At 46.4% G+C, this 16,334-nt stretch overlaps 1 protein-coding gene across 1 annotated transcript in view; it reads left to right on the top strand.

Annotated features, from left to right (window-relative positions):
* The first annotated feature begins 3,323 nt into the window (after positions 1 to 3,323).
* The window catches only part of LOC146198612 (ras-related protein Rac1-like), a 39,662-nt gene continuing 26,651 nt past the window's right edge, over positions 3,324 to 16,334 (top strand). The window contains exon 1 of the mRNA XM_084594114.1: positions 3,324 to 4,060. The gene's annotated coding sequence lies outside the window, so the exon portion shown is untranslated. The remainder of the gene's footprint in view (positions 4,061 to 16,334) is intronic.

Raw genomic sequence — 16,334 nt, 5'->3', positions numbered from 1 at the left:
TTCCCAGACGGCGCACCGATTTTATTGGAACTCTCTGCAATAGTGCCGAGTAGATATCTTCTTGAGAAAGATCCAAGGGCGCACCCTTGATTACTCCTACGCCACAGTTGTTTGGTCGGGGCTCGTATGCTTGCACTGCAATTCCTGCTATTGATCTTACTTGTAAAAGGCGTTCAGTAGCGACCGCGGTTCGGGTGTCAACTGCCAGAAGATTAAGCCGCTCGTTGGGGCGAACTTGAAGGACGGCATCTGGACCCAGAGATTCAAATGCTTGCCTCATTGCCAGCGGATTAAAGCGAGTAATACGATATCCGGTATCTACTGGTTTTATGATTACTGTGAGGTTGCACTTGGGCGCTTTAGAAGCGTTAGTTGCGTCAACACTGAAATTCGACCGCCTCGAGCTGCGGCGACGCTTCGATGGCACTTGAATAAATTTGTCTGGCTCTTGAGCAGACTTCGCCGCAGCATCTATACAGGTAATGGCAGACGAAGTATCTGAGCTATCAGGAAAATCATCCTGACCTGTAGGCATCAGCCGATCCCAGCTTGCGGTGGAAGGACCAGATGCGTGTTGTAGATGAGCATCAGAGGGTGAGAGTCCTGAAGTACCTGGTGATGACAGGTGACCGCATGATACACAGGTTGGGATGACGGGTGATGATTGCAGAGCTGGCATAGTCTGCAGAGGTAGGCCTGATGCGATGCCAGAAGAACACTCAGGTGATGATCCAGGGTGCGGCATCGGTGGATCCGCACCCGCCGCTGATAACATGTCAGGATCTAGCAATATAGGCTATCTGGGACATATATATCGAGTATTAAATGGAAAATCAAACAGATTTCGCAGAGACGAGCAGGCAGCCTGACCGCTCCCTGACTTCTTCGTCTTCTCTTTTTCCTGTCGGAGCCAGGACACATGAGGCAACCCTAGGTCCAGTCGGTCCAGTCAGAGCGCGGCCATGTATTTCAGCTGCCAGCTACCATGCCAGTGCCATGTTCGTGATTTTTCGCTCACAACGCCGACGCCAGCTTTTCGATGAACGAGGCCTTTAAAGCTGTCACGTTAAAAGGCAGCCTAGAACTATATATTCAAAAATTGAACAAGCATGCATAAAACTCGATTCTCATTTTCCCCTTTTCTACTAGCTTTTTTTTTCACCTCTCTCTATCTCTTCTTTCGTCGGGGAGAGCAAACGACCGTCAACACATTTTGACAGAGCATGTGAACAGGGATAAAAAAAAAGAAGGAGTCGTCACAATCCCTTCCTCTTTTTGCGTTCCTTATTCTTTGTTTAACTGAGCTGTTTTCAGTTAACCCTGTAATTCCTAGCGTTGCTCAGGAGTAAGCAGATGAAATTGACTTTTTTTTTTCTTGCATACCACACCAGGTTTGTATCTTTGCTCTTATCGGCAGTAACAAAGACAGTAAGGTTGTCTGAAGTCCTTAATACTATCCGCTGCTGTCGGTTCTTTTCATTATAAAAACGCGCTCAATGATATAGACTGACGAGCCGTCGCGCGTATTTGACAAAGAAGGTGAACGCGATCTTGATGGGAAAATTTGACAGTGAATATTGGATACAGTGCTGTGCAAACGCTCAATGCTGCTAAGGTGAGCCGAGGGAAGAGCCGAGCACTGTGCAGAGATCCAAGCCCGTATCTAAGCCATAACTTGCGGCGACGTGCATTTATTCACTTTTTGTATTTTGTAGATGATGTACAAAGCTCCCCCTGTCCTTTCTTGTCATCACTCCCATCTCTACTTCTCCTCGCTGTCCTCTTCCTATTCCTTTTCTTCCCCACCTGCTAGCTTGGATGTTTAAGATATGAGATAGCATTTGTCATGCCAGCAAAATATTTTTCCTTCCTCTCTAAGTATTATTTTAATAAACCATACCGCCACCACCACCACCACACAACCACCTTGAGCGACGAATGAATGCTTACATGACTAAAGGACATGGTACAGCAAGACATGGTACCGCATTATTTCGCTCACTTCAAGGGAGGGGGTGAAGGGTAGTTGATCCAGCTGGCCCTGATGTGGCTGGGACTTGCGGCGGGGGCTAGCCTGCCACCCCGTATTTTATCTGTTGTAGGCCGTCATTGCACTCGCCACCGCTTCGGTGGTGGACGACGGCTGTTGCGGAGCGCGTCTTTATCTCCCCCTTCTTTTTCTTTTTTCTCTATTTTTCTTCTGTCCGCACGAGGCAGAGGAGGTGGCTCAGCTACAGAGCCAGTAGCGGGCCCTTACATTTTCTTTTCCTTCTTCCTACAGCCACAACAACAACAGTCACTTCAAATATGAACACCGCGGATGAAGATTGCATCTACAGACTGCCCTAGCTAAAATGTACAAATTAAATTAAAAAAGAAAACGAGAAAAAAATTTCGGGATTGCAATGAACCGAAAAGCGAAGGTTGTTCGCAGTTATGTGAAGGAGCTGCTATTCGTTCTAATTAGTTCAATCATTAGTTTACAATTATTAATTAACGTTTAAAATATGCTTTTAAATGTTCATGGAAGAAAAGAAAAGTTGTCGGCCTAGAGCGCCATATGAATGGTCTGACCCAGGTGTTTCTGACTAGGTAGCCTTAACGTAGCCCTCTTAATTCTCCAAATGTGAAAGAGCGCGAAATTTTAGAAACACACCAGGTGGCTGAGTGCTCCGTGCGCCCGAATGCATCGCGATTTTGCGTTTGCTTGGTAAAGCTTCTACCCACGAGAGAGCTTTGGCGTTGATGCTGGTCCCGAGTTATATGCCAGCAGCCCACGGCCTCTCTCTGACAGCGCGCTCTGATAACCTAAATGATAAGGTAAAATTCGGAGCATGATCGAAAGGTCTGGAGTCGTAGTCAATAGATCTCGAATGTTTTGCTTCTTATAAGAAAAGATAAAATGGATTGCGCTCTGATAGCCTGGAACTCGGAAATGCGGTTTGCACGCGCGAGGTGCAAGCTCCATGCATCCTGTTGTTACAGTGATGCATGAGGTGGTTGCTAAGAAACCGAAATTTTTTTCGACATTCGTTTTCCGCTGGCTACGCTCTAGTAACTTTTGCGCCAGAAAGTGAATACATGCTTCTCTCCCGCTGCGGAGCCTAACGTAAGTTGTCGCTGACAGAGGGCAGCAGCCATGCGAATATGATGCGGGCAACAACGTGGAGAAAGAAAGAAAAACGAATGTATGACAAAGAGCGTTTTCTCTCTGCTTGCCTTTTCCCACTCTCTCCTTATCTCGCACTCAGCGGGCGACTCGCCCACGCGACTCCTGGCGGGAGCTAAGGCGGCGAATCTCTCTCTCAGCTCTCGGCCGTCGCCCATCAAAGCGCCGTACTACGCTCACTACACTCGGCAACGCCACTTTTTTCTGAGCCGCGCCCGCAGCCGCCGCCTCCCTCCGTGGGACCAGTGTCAATTAATTTCTCGCCCTTCTTCGTTGTTTGTTTCGCGTGTCACTATTTCGCTCCGTTCGAGCTCTTTCTCCATATCTTCTCTTCCTTCTCCTCTCCCTGTATGTAGTAGGCGCGCACGGCGAACTTCCTGCGTTGCGCGCGCTTTTGCGTTCGCTCAACTCCGCTCTGCGCTCTTCCTTCCCCCACCCCGTCCACACCGCCCCTTTCCTCCCAACTTCTCCCTGCCGGCAGTAGTGAGTGCAGCGGGGCGCCAGCAGCTAGCAGTCAGTTATCCGGGAAATTAGGCGATACGACTTGTAGTCGCGGCGACCGTTGGTGGTGTTGCTCTGCGATTCGTGACACTGCAGTGCGTCTGCGGCATAGCATCAACAAGTGACCAACGACGGCATTGCCTGCGACCGCCGCTCGAAACCGGTGTGAAAACGTGCGACTCGTCGACGCGACAAGGATCGGTTGTCCTCACCGCTACCACCCGGCCACCGCCACCCATAGCGGGACGTCCGCTGTCTGACGTGAGCATATGGTCTCACCGTCACGGCGGTGTCATCACCATCATCGAGGTCGGTGGAGAGAAGGAAAAGCCCTCGCACCCTTTTTGCATGCTGCTGTTGAGCTGAGTGCCGGAATGCCCTTCTGAACAGGCAAGTACCGCACGCGTTATGCGCAAGTTGCCCAATTCGCTGTCGCCTGTTTCTTTATTCCACGCACTTGCGTTTTCGAGGTCGTTTCGTTAGTTTTTGAGGTCGCCTCCCGACGAGTGGGATGCCCACGTAATCTGCATTCCCGAATGCTTGTAGCCCCCCCCCCCCCCCCCCTTTTTTTTTTTCTTTTCTTTTTCGCAGGTAGAGTATGTGTTCGTCGCGCGAAGCTTGACAGCCGCGCCATAACGAGCGAAAGCGGTGTATGCGGTTGCGGCAGGATTCTGTACATACCTTCTCTGGTTGCAGCCCTTTGTTTTCTGTCTCTGCGCTGTGGAAGTCGTCCTTCGGACTCACAGAGTCCGTCTCTGCTGCACTGCTGAGACGGCACTGCTGAGCAGTCAGAGACGGCACTGCTGAGGTCGCGTAGCAGCAGCACGAGTCCGCTTGGTTTCGAAGAATGTGCACGTGATCCCAGATTGATTTATTCACCTATGACCAATAAAGGGTCCAGAGTGCAAAAAATTATCGATACTGGAATCAGAAACGAGTGGCACCGTAGCGGCATGTTTCGCTTCCTGGTTTCCAGAAAAGATGAACTCCAGCAAGACTTCACCCATTTTGCCTTGATCTTACAAGTCTCTATCGTGCAAGAAGTGTTATTTTGCCTCGGAAACGCCAACGCGACAGAACGGGTTGAGTCGGTGTCGAGCTGAGCATTGTCATCCAGGCTCGAGGAATGCGTGGTTGCATAACTTGATATCAAGCTAGACGCGGTACGTTACCACGGTCTGCCCGCTCTGCAGTTTGACGAGGACGTGTAGCGAATCAACTCTGCCCAAAGTGCGTTAACTCGACTCACTAGCGCTTACATGAGCACGTCAACCAGTTTTCTGCTCGAAAGATCATCTGCACTGGATTCTGCCACGCCGCTTTTTGGGTACCTGGAAGAGATTTCCCGTTGTGCAGTGACAAATTTGACAGGTCAATACATTAAAGCGATCTATCGCGCTCACACGTATCATGGCAACTGGATACGCGTCCGTGACCATTATTTTACCGCAATAATTCATGCAGTGGCAACCGTCTCGATGGCTGATTAATGGCGATTGCACGTTATGATTACTGCTAGTCGCCAGGAAGTTGTTGTTTGACCCTGACCATGACGGCCGCATTTCGATAAAGGCCAATATACAATAAAATGTGTAGCAACTGACGCTTTTCTTTTTTTCGGCTTTTTGAGTTGATGAGTGCATTGCATTCATCAGAGTCCCCCTAGCTCTTCGTTACAACGTGTTGTTTTCGAAAGTAATGAAACAATTTCAAGGGAACAACAAAATTATATCGATACCGAAACTCTGCTTTGTGGCCGGAGGCAGGGGTTCGCGTGACGCAGAATGTCCTAACATTATTGGCAGAAATGTCCGTGAACGTTGTACGATAGTGACTGAACACTTTTCATCTCTTCAAATACCTGCAATGAGAGCATTTAACTTTGCGGAGTGCAACCTTGAAAACTGTTCTGCAAATATCAACGTGCCCGTTCGCGCAAAGCTGCAGGGTGTCATTTCAATGTCGCGCGTTCGCAAAGCTTGTTTACGCAATGCTATAGTGTCGTCATTCGACTCTTAACGGCGTCGCGCGAGATCAACAAGGGCGAACATGCTGTCACAATGTAGACAGTGTGTAGGTCCTTTGTATGTAGCCAAGTGCTATAGTTTCGCATGTGTGTGAGTTGTATTTAGTGCGCGCATTCTTTTTGTGTGCATGATATTCAAAATTGAGAAAAGTGAACTGAATTCTTCTACTCGATTTTTCGAACGAATCGAGTATCGCATGTTGAAATTGTTCAATGCAAAATGTCGTCTCAAGCTTTTAAATATTCTCATTATTTTGCACGAAGTTCGAACAAGGCGCGCCGCTGATATTTTTTTTTTTTTTTGGCGACAGTTTCAGAAACAGGGTCAGAACAACAACCATGTTCGCACAAATGGCGTACATTAGTAACGATGTTCAATTCATATTCGACCCGTTTATGTCGATAGAGCATTTTTTTTTTTTTTTTTTTTTTTTTCCTACACTAGTGTAGAAAAACTCACTTGGAGCTGCATTGGAGTTCTACACTAGTTTAGATCGCGTAGGTAAACAACGGCACTAATGTTCGATTCCCATTCGAGTCGATTTATAGCAGCACTATTTGTTTAAGCTTTATTCAATGCGGCTGCGGTACTGCACTATTCGTTTTCAAATCAGTTTGGAAGAAAATATAGCCGGAGTTTAACTCCGCTTAATTAAGCCGATTAAGACGTGCGAAATAACTGTTTGCCATAGTTTTAGTTGGTGGTTTAGAATTGAGAAATTGTAATAGTGATGTAAGTGCACGTAGAGCCAGTAAGGGGTGAAAATTATTCCGTAACAATGACGCTACTGAGCGTAACTATTAGACTCTTCTAGTTTTTGTATATATATATATATATATATGTGAAGGGAAGAAGCCAATAACGAGCACCCTCATTTCCCCTTAATTGATCTGCTTATATATATATATAAAGAGAGAGAAAGAGAGAGCACAATTTAATGCGATCCGTGTTCGCTGCCTAAAGCACAGCTAACGTTGTGTATGTCATACCAATCAAAGTGCAAGCAATAAATGATATTGATTTACAACCTTCACTTTCACTGAATCTCCGCCAAAACTTGACATTCCAACCGCGTCTTCATGCGCGTGGAAATACGCACTTCGTGAGCGTGGAGATACGCACATACGCGTAGTTGATGAGAAGCGATGTATTTCGAAGGCGTACTGCACCTCACGCGTTTGAATGGGAGCCAACGATGCCGTTCTGAGAGCCGTCTTTGCCCAATTAAGAGTGCGAACGAAAGTGATAACACTGAACCTGTGTTCTCTTTTTTGGACTTCTTGCTTCTGGATGTATCTTCGGGTCACCGAGTGCTCGGCCACACTGTTTTACATGGCTGTGTAGCAAGTGCTTGTTTTTGATTGCCCTTCCTTTAGAAAAAAGGAAGAGGGTATAACACGTGTTTGTAAATATTCAGCGGCGCGTATAATCTATCCTCAGGTTAATAGTCGCATTGTGTACTTATAGCCTCTTGATAAACAGGGCCTGCAACAAGGTTTATGATTTGCGTAGCCGCTGAATCCTCCGGACAGCCGGTATAAATATATGAAGAGCGGTGGTCAGTGCAGTGCAGGAAAATTTATACAGGCAGAGAAGTGTGCAACCTTTTGTTCCACCCAGCTCGCACATCACGACTCACGTATTGATGCTCGACCACAATAAGAACGCTTGTGAGCTGTGTTGCTTTGCTTTTCTCCACATTATTCGCTCTGTTAGCTACGGTGAAATGTTAGGCACTGCTTCCGAAGCGGAATTCTTATGCACAGCTTTCCTTCAGAAGCAGTACACATTACAAACGCGGCAGTCATCTCGAATGAAAGGGAAATATGTGTACGTAGTGTACGTACAACCATACTCTATTAATAGTGCGCTTTCCCCCACCATCTTTACGTTGCATTTTTTGTTATGCAACGAGGCAAAAGCCTCGTTTCATAAAAAACAAAAACAAAATCAAGAAAGTGTCTCGTTTCATAAAAAACAAAAACAAAATCAAGAAAGTGTCTTTAAACATAGGCGTCTTTCCATATATCAGTTATTTAGCCGCATGCTGCGTATTCGATTGTGTTGTTTTGCTGTTGCGCCTTTTGTCGCCTAGTTTCATACTGCTCCGTTGTTCGTTGTACTGTTATTGTGTTGCTGTCCGGGAGTACCGGGCAGACCAGCGACGGTTGGTCGAACGGGAATGCAGGGTGGCGCGGGCAACTGGTACCCTCTAAAGACTTTAGTACCCTCAACGGAGGACCCACTCGCCGAGGACCGAAATACCCCGCACCGAGCAAATGATCTCTCTCTCTCTCTTTCTCTCTCTCTTCGCTTCAATTCTTCGCGGAAAGCCTGATAGCGAATTCGCGCGGCAGAACAAGATGTAATGCTACAAGCGAGATATGCGCTGCGGTAGAAGTAATAAAAAATGAAGTAATATGCTTACGTTAACTTCCCTTCTTACTTTAACCGCGCGTGTCAGCCTCATTTCGTTAAACAAGCACTCGTTGACCTCCTCTTCCTGCTGCGCTTAACAGATAGACTTGCCCTAATTGCGACAAAGGCGCCCGACACAGAGCCCGTGCAATGCACCGCTTTGCGGGGCGGCCGCCTCTTCTCCCAATCTACGGCACGCCGAGCATGCCTTTGTGAGTCGACTTGTCTGGTTTCGAGTCGGTCCTGTAGGCTCGCCCGAGCGATAAGTTGCTCGGCCGCAGATAGCGGGGAGTGGTGTGTTGCCCACGCGCGAGCCTCGCGAAGGGCGTGTACCAAGCCCATGTGGTTGAAATGCGGTGCATTCGCCGTTTGTCTTTTCTTTTTCTTTCTTTCGTTTTGTGTGCTCGTGATCGTATATGTTCTTACGCTCGATGTACAGTCAAATAGCTTCGTGGGGGTGGGCGCTATCGTGTGCGAAGTGTCTCCCTCCCTCTTACGTCCTTCATCCTTTCGCTCTCTCTCTGAGAGAGAGAGATTCAATTGGTCATGGGCTCCATCACTCTCTCTGTTGTCTGGCGAACTTGAAAGACCCGTCGGGGAGATTCGCACGTTGGAGCCGCCATAACGGACTCCAGATAAAAGTTCAAAATGACCAGATGAAAGTTCAAACTTTCCTCCTTCGGAGGGTTGCATCACATTTAGACATGGCCCCCATCAGTGACAATCTATTTCCTCTGCTCTTTTCGTAGAGGTAACAAAAAAAGCGTTAGCAATGAATGAACGACTTGTGTGTTGCGCAGGAACAGCGTACGGTATTCATGACAGGCGAGGTGTGGAACTTCATTCCAGACTTAAGTTGTAGTCGACTGTACCATGTGCATGTTTACGATGCCAGCGACTTAGCACGAGTTCAGTGATTCGAAGTACAATCTGGGATGCTCGTCAGGTGAAATAACCATTCCCATGGCACCACGACAGACATTATGAGACACCACTGAAAAGACATTCTGCGGATGCGATATTAGCCGCGTTTATCTGAATGATTCACTTATAGACAGGATATTTTAACAAACACTTTCAAAATATCCTAAATATGAGGAGTTCGAAATAGAAAAAAATATTGCAGGAAACTCTCAGGCTCGACTGACACCATCTACTGCAAAGCTTCTCTAACTTCAGAAGTAATTAGTTAAAACTTTATTAATTAGCTAACTGTCTAATTACTGTGGAATTCGAAGCCACGAACAAGACGACGCCATATCATTTTTTGAAACGCTCCGCATCTCGAGGAAATTCGGCGGTATTTTTCGCAGGAAACCGGAACTGAGTGCTTTGGCGCGCAGCACTGTGCAGACGGGGCACCCGCGCTGCTAGCATATACTACAGTGACTACGACGCCAATTTCCAACTTCTTCATTTACTTTGCTGTGTCACGCACTTTATTTTACTGCGAAAAGACTCATGCGGATACCTGAATCGAGTAATGCAATTGTATTGGCCGGTAGAACGTGACGTCACAGTCTACGTGTCCTTCATGGTGCGAGCAGTTCAAGCAACGCAGCATAACTACCTTGACCTTTAACGCTTACTTCACCACTTTTAGAGCGAGAGCACTATACTTCACGCTGTGAAGCACAACCAAGAATATTGTGGCTTGCATCTTCCAAGCTTGGGCGAAAAAAAGCCGCCAGAGCAGAGCGGATTCGAACCAAGAAATTTATCATGAGATCACGAGTACGTAACGCTGTAGCTTATCGCTACAGCCGTTCACCCCGCGTGTTAAACTATACAGCACAATCTCGCGCTGTACATTGTATGTCGCCGTCTTCATGAACTTCATTTATGCATAAAAGCTTTCGCACGTTCTACTCGGTTTAACTACGTTAAAATCTTACCACTTTTTCGTCGCCGACTACGCAGTTGACACTGACTGTGCTTTTCCTTTGCAGAGGTCTGCGAAATGAAATATTGTGCATGACGTGACACAATAGCGCTTGCAGTTCGAACTGGGCGCCGCAGTCACAGCAACGCGTCATCGGCAGACGCCGCATCTACACAGAGTTTCACACGCGTCTAATGCGCTTAGTTTCGGTTTCGTGCCGAAAAAAAAAAAGTGCCCAAATGCCTCGCGTTTCAGGCCTTTAGAAAATAAGTTTTTCATCGTTTCAAAAATTGACATGGCATCGTCTTGTTTGCGGACTCAAACTCTCCGCTAGCGCAAAAACTGGTCTGCGTTAAAAAGTTGACGATTTTCATATAATGAGCTGTATGATTAGGAGAGTTTCGCACTAAAGGTTCTTTGAGGCTGAGAGTTCCTTAGTTTATTAACTTTTTATTTTCAGGAATTTCTGAAAATATTCGCTGAATAATACCCGGTATTCATCGAAAATGATTTTGTTATGCTAGGGCAGTGCTGTTTGGCCGAGGCATGAATGATGTGTCCGTCCGTGTTTTTTTGCTTGCATATTTTTGTTTGCATTGTTTGCCGCTTACGCTTTAAATCGGGCTTAATGTTTCAACGCTACCCGGAAGCTGTGCTACGGGACAACGGATCGGTGACAATGTCGATGCTGATAACAAAATGATCTCGCGATATCAGTGATGGAAAATTGCGCTTACTTTGGGCTAGGTCAGTTTGCATCGTCAGAGAGAGAGAGAGAGGGGTGAGGAGGGAGGGAAATCTGCGCTAGTGTGTGTTCTTTTTTTTTGTTGTTGTTGTTGTTTCTAAAGAGAGAGATTTATACTCCGAGGCGAAGATTAATGGGGGAAAATGTCACCGGTCTCTAAACTGCAGTACTGAAGAAAATGGTAGCATGCGTATATGACCGAACAATCAGCTCTTACAGCATTCAGTGGTGTCATAAACTTCTTTCGCAGCTGCCAATGTCTATCTGCTGACTCGTTCCTAACCGAGCAAGACATCGTTTAATTTATGCCTTTAAACGGACACAGCGGAACCACGATTGAAGGCTCTCGTTGTGTCGGAGCATATTTATATCCAAGTGCGCTTATCTTGGAAGATATAAAGCGACCTTCGTTGGGCTGCTAAGCAAGAAATTCCGTTGTTCGCGGGCAGGCGCTTATTGCATACAAAGGACTCTCGATACCGTCGTAACAATGGGTAAGAGCGAGGAGGCAGCGCGCATCGCATCACGGCCGCCGCGTTTTTTCTGGCTCGCGGTACATCGCCATAAAATGCTGCCCCCACCCAAGGCCGCGAGCTCGTCCGCTAGGCGTAGCCATTGAGTTCCGGGGTAATTGCCGACGTATTGCCAACGGCGGCCGCATACAGCAGGTTCCCGCCGCCACTTCCACCGCTGCGCTTTGAATGGAATCGGATGTGAGGGGTCCTCCCTCGCGCGGTGGCGTTGCTCCGCTCTGCGCTGTGTGTGCGTCCGCGTCCCCGTCGTCGTGGCTGCGCGGGCGTAGTTGTACACAGTGCGGCCGGAAACGTGATATATCTGATATGTCGCAGTCGACGTCCCTTCCTCTCTGATAATTTTTTTATTCACTTTTTCTCCCCAGCGCGTCCGTGGGGCGCGCGCTTGAGTGACGTCGCCTACGTCGTCGCCGCTTCGCGAGACAAGTGAGGAAATAAAAGCAGCAAAATTGTAGGGGAACGCTCGCAGCGCCGTCGCTAGCTATCGCCACTGCCGCCAAGCGGTTCCGTGAGGCAGTCAGAACAACGTGTACAAGCGTGTGCGTTTCTGTAACTCTGCCGTGCATGTTTTAGGATCATTTACACACTTGTCGAACAGCACGCGCTGTCGCCATGTAGCGGCACGCGCTGTGCGGTGAAGCTGCTCGCGAAGGCGGCGGCGGGTAGAAACGGGCAATAAACTCGTGTGGTGGCCGCGCCGCTTTCGCTGAGCGTGCGTGCACATATGGGCGTTGTTGCATTTCGCCCGTCGTTCCGCCGAGAGATGCGGTTGTGCCGGAAGGAACTGCGTGTCCGTGAACCGTCTATTGCTTATTTGAGCGAGCGCGATGATTGCTGGGCGTTCCCCTGATGTAGATATGGTACAAGGGATGCAACTAGCGGCCGAGACGAGGGAGGCCAAGAGCAAAAGTTTTGCGTTGCAGAACGTTCGAGTTAATGAGGGAGCGAGTGTGATGGACGTGCGGGCCAGTGCCACGGCGAGACAGAGAAGACACGCCTACAGACGAACGAACGAACGAACGAATGAATGAATGAATGAATGAATGAATGAATGAATGAATGAATGAATGAATGAATGAATGAGAGCAATGTAGATAACTGATTGACTGAGCGGCGCCTTATTTATTCTTAGAGCCTGTCTCATGCACCTTCAAGTGGGCGCTTCACGGATTATCCACAGATTATTATTCGCCGATTATCTACGATGTGGCGCGCTTCGGCTCAGTTGCCGTATTACGTCACATGGGCAGCTGCATCGTGCAGCGTTTCCCACACGCCACGTGACGCGGTCTGGCAGGTCCATACGTCATCAGCTTAAGCTGGTACAGAGGCGGAGAAGTATATATATATATATATATATATATATATATATAGTGAACAGGGCAGCTACATGAGGAGAGTGGCAGGAAAAGGCTCTATTCGCTATTTTAGACTTATATACAGGGTCTGTCCTATCGATAACACACAGCATTGATAACACACTATTTAAAAAACAAACCTTGTGCATGGACGCAGCTAGCCTGTGAGTTTCCCACTGTGAGTAGGCGTTTTGGAAGTCCTTTTTTTAAATATCTCGTTAAGTACCTTGGTTGCAACCCCTTGGACGTCTTCCACAGTGTCTTGTCGGTGTCTCTTCAATGAGCCTGCAGCTCATACTCAGAAGCTGGAGCGTTTCATAGGTATAGAGATAGGGACCATAGGTTGGCTGAGGATGTGTGGCCTTGACCGGTCAAAAAACTCTCTGGAAGCGGGCAACATATATGTCAGAGCGCTGTCGCGGAGCAAAGCTCTTGATCTCTTGAGGCACGAGCAGGACGCATTGTCTCAGCCCCTCGAAAACTTCCCCAGTAAACGCTAATCACTGCTCGCTAAAGTATGCGCGCAATCACAATTAGCGCGTAAGCATTGTTGACGGACGCCCGGGTTATTGCTCGGCGTGGACTTCTCAATCGTCTAAAAAAGCTTTGCCTTTTGAAGACTGGTGATTTGCTCATTGTAACGGTGCGGTACGTATGCTGTGTTAACCATGTCTAACGTCTTGCTAAACAATTCTGCAGTTCGACGCTGTCGAACATGAATATCGAGAATTAATTGAACGAAGATGGAATAACGAGAATAACTAAGGTGCACGCATCATCATAACCGAGGTCACATGCTCGTTATATCCGGAGTCACGTGGTATGAATGCATCTTCGTTATAACCGAGAGGACGTGTTCGTTATATCCGAGACTACGTGGAATACATGCATCTTCGTTATAACTGAGGCTACATGTTCGGTATATCCGAAGTCACGTGGTATTCACGCATATTCGTCAAAACCTATGTCGCACCAATCAATCAATCAATCAATCAATCAATCAATCAATCAATCAATCAATCAATCAGTTTATTTCCAGTTTTCTTTACAAAAACATGTTCGTTATATCCGAGTTCACGTGTTATGCGTCCATCTTAGCTATAACAGAGATCATTTATTCGTTATATTCAAGATCAATGGTCGATCCAGGAATAAAGTATAACTCGCAAGTGAACGCAGTAGAGCCAACGCTCTAAAAAACATTTTAACGCAGAGCTTCACCGCTTAGTGTTATTCCAACATAGGCTGTATTGTTTCCTTAACGTAGTGATGAAACAGGGACACGCAAAACAAGCACGTCAGCTCGCTTTGACAGTTTGAAGTCGCCTGAGCTTGTCGCATTTGAACTGAATATTAACCTACTTTCCCCTAAGCCGGTTTTCCAATGAAGCGCAAGCGTCACAACGTTACAACTTGTCCTCCTGTTTTCGGGACCGAGCCCTTATAAAAGGCATGCTGAAGGAGGTTATATGGACTGAATGGAGAATCCGGCGGTTGAGTAGCCGCGTGATTTAAGCGGATGGGAAGCAAGCAAGCGCCATCAACAAGTGAGCATAAATTTTCCAGCAAGCGATCATGAGATCTGAAATCACCTTGAAGAATATGAAGCGAGTTTCAGCGAGGTTCAAACGGTTCAAACCATTGCAGTTTAAACCTTCGTCGGTTTGCAGCTCTATAGCCCTATATCATTGAAGCACTGTTTCTAGATTAACTTGAACCTCGTCCGTTCTAGTGCACCAACCATGAGCTCTGAAGTGTGGTCCCGAAAGTGCACCAAGTGCATTGCACGCGCACGAGGCGTTCCCAACAAGGACGTGTTCGAAAGAGGGAAAGTACAACCGGCACTGGTTTGCCAGGAAGTACGTTGTATCACTCGTGAGCCAAGTTTGTTGAAATCTGTCCGGGTCTTTGTTTGAGCTTAGCCTTTCTTTCTTTTTCGTCTCTGTTTGGAAGTTTCATCAGCTGTTACTACTGCTGGAGGTGCCAGTTAAACGCCTTATACGTCGTAAATGACTTAAACTGTGTGCGTGTTTCATTTAAGCGACGCCATTTTATCGATGTGTAACGTGGGAAAGAGAACTTGAAGAGTTTCCAAGACAGCTTCTTTTAACGTTAAATGCCGCCAAACACGATGTCAATTCTGACATTTCAAAGCCTGGCATCGCTTTTAATTGTGTGCGCCCTCAACAGCGCATTTAGTCATGTGTAAAGTAAATAATAAAAAAAAAATATTTAGATAATTTTGGCTGATTATTCATCTTTCTCTTGTACTTGATCACTTAAATATTGTATGACTTTCCATACAATCAACTCGCACCGCGGACAAAACAGAAATATATTACACGATTTCAGTTGAATTACTTGAAGTACCCGGGTTGTTCTAATGATAAGCCTGTTATACTTAGTGGCACGGGCAGAAGTACATTATTTTTATTATCTTTGGGCAGCCTCACCACATACTGTATGTTGTTCTAATGACGTTTGAGTTATGATGCGACCCTGTAATCACTGGTTATGCTATGTTGTCACTTTTCGATTACACCGCCCCACATATGTCACTGAAACGTTTTCGACCAGTCAGGATTTTTTTTCCGAAAATGGCGGAATGAACGCTGTCGCGTTAATACCGCCATTGTGCGTGTGAGGAGTCCACCCTGTAACAGCGCCACCCACGTCCTCAACCTCAAAAAGAGTCTCGACCACCCCACCTTCCTCCACTCTGCAAAAATCATGCAAATAGTGGAAAACCGCACAGCAGTGTAACGAAAAAGCGGCGTGAAAGTCGAATTCAGAGGAGCAGTTGAAAATTCCTAGCGGAACTGCTGTCCGTTAGTCTAATCCCACCCTCTATACTACCTTAGAAGCATCACTCACCACAGAAACAAGTGTGACAGGTATTGCGTCTTTCCCTTCCTGGGAACCAATTATTATTATTATTATTATTATTATTGTTATTATTATTATTATTATTATTATTATTATTATTATTATTATTATTATTATTATTATTATTATTATTATTATTATTATTATTATTATTATTATTATTATTATTATTATTATTATTATTATTATTATTATTATTATTATGCGACCCACCATCGCCCTTCAGAAAGGTCCAATGGTGCGCGAAGCCTCGGCTTAAAGTAAAAATGTTATTTAGATCGACAAATTAATCATCCGGGGTGAACTAAACTACGCAGCTTTCGCGCATAAGGGCCCGTACGTGTCCCGAGTTTGCATCGTTTTCAAAAGTGTCGTTCTCACTGTTTTCGCCCTTGTCTGATTTGTGAAAACCCCGGAACCGGAAGTGGTGACAACTGGACTGACACCTGGTGCAACCGTTTCCACCAATCAGAAGACTCGAGGTCAGGTCGGAAACTCGGAATAAGGATCTACACTTCGTGATCGTGCTTCACTTTTTCAAGGCGAAATCCTTTCTATAGGCTCATGGAGCGAGAATCTGCGCTCGTGATCTGTGCGTCGCATCTGTGCGCTGATGCGTCACTCGCAGATAGCGGACGTGTGAGAAGATTAAGAATGAAAACGATTGATGGTGATAGGTTATGAATAAAAGTTATAAATAGACATCGATAGAGTTAATGACTAATGCTAATGACAAATAATGATGATCAATAATACTTAAAATGACTTGTAATGAGCAATATTTCAAACTAGAACTTGTAATGAACGCGACTGAT

The sequence above is a fragment of the Amblyomma maculatum genome, chromosome 2 (genome assembly GCF_055883805.1).
Source record: "Amblyomma maculatum isolate TAMU_Amacu chromosome 2, ASM5588380v1, whole genome shotgun sequence".
Taxonomy (NCBI): Eukaryota; Metazoa; Arthropoda; class Arachnida; order Ixodida; family Ixodidae; genus Amblyomma; species Amblyomma maculatum.
The sequence above is the reverse complement of the archived record's forward strand: the minus strand, read 5'-3'. Positions and strand labels throughout refer to the sequence as shown.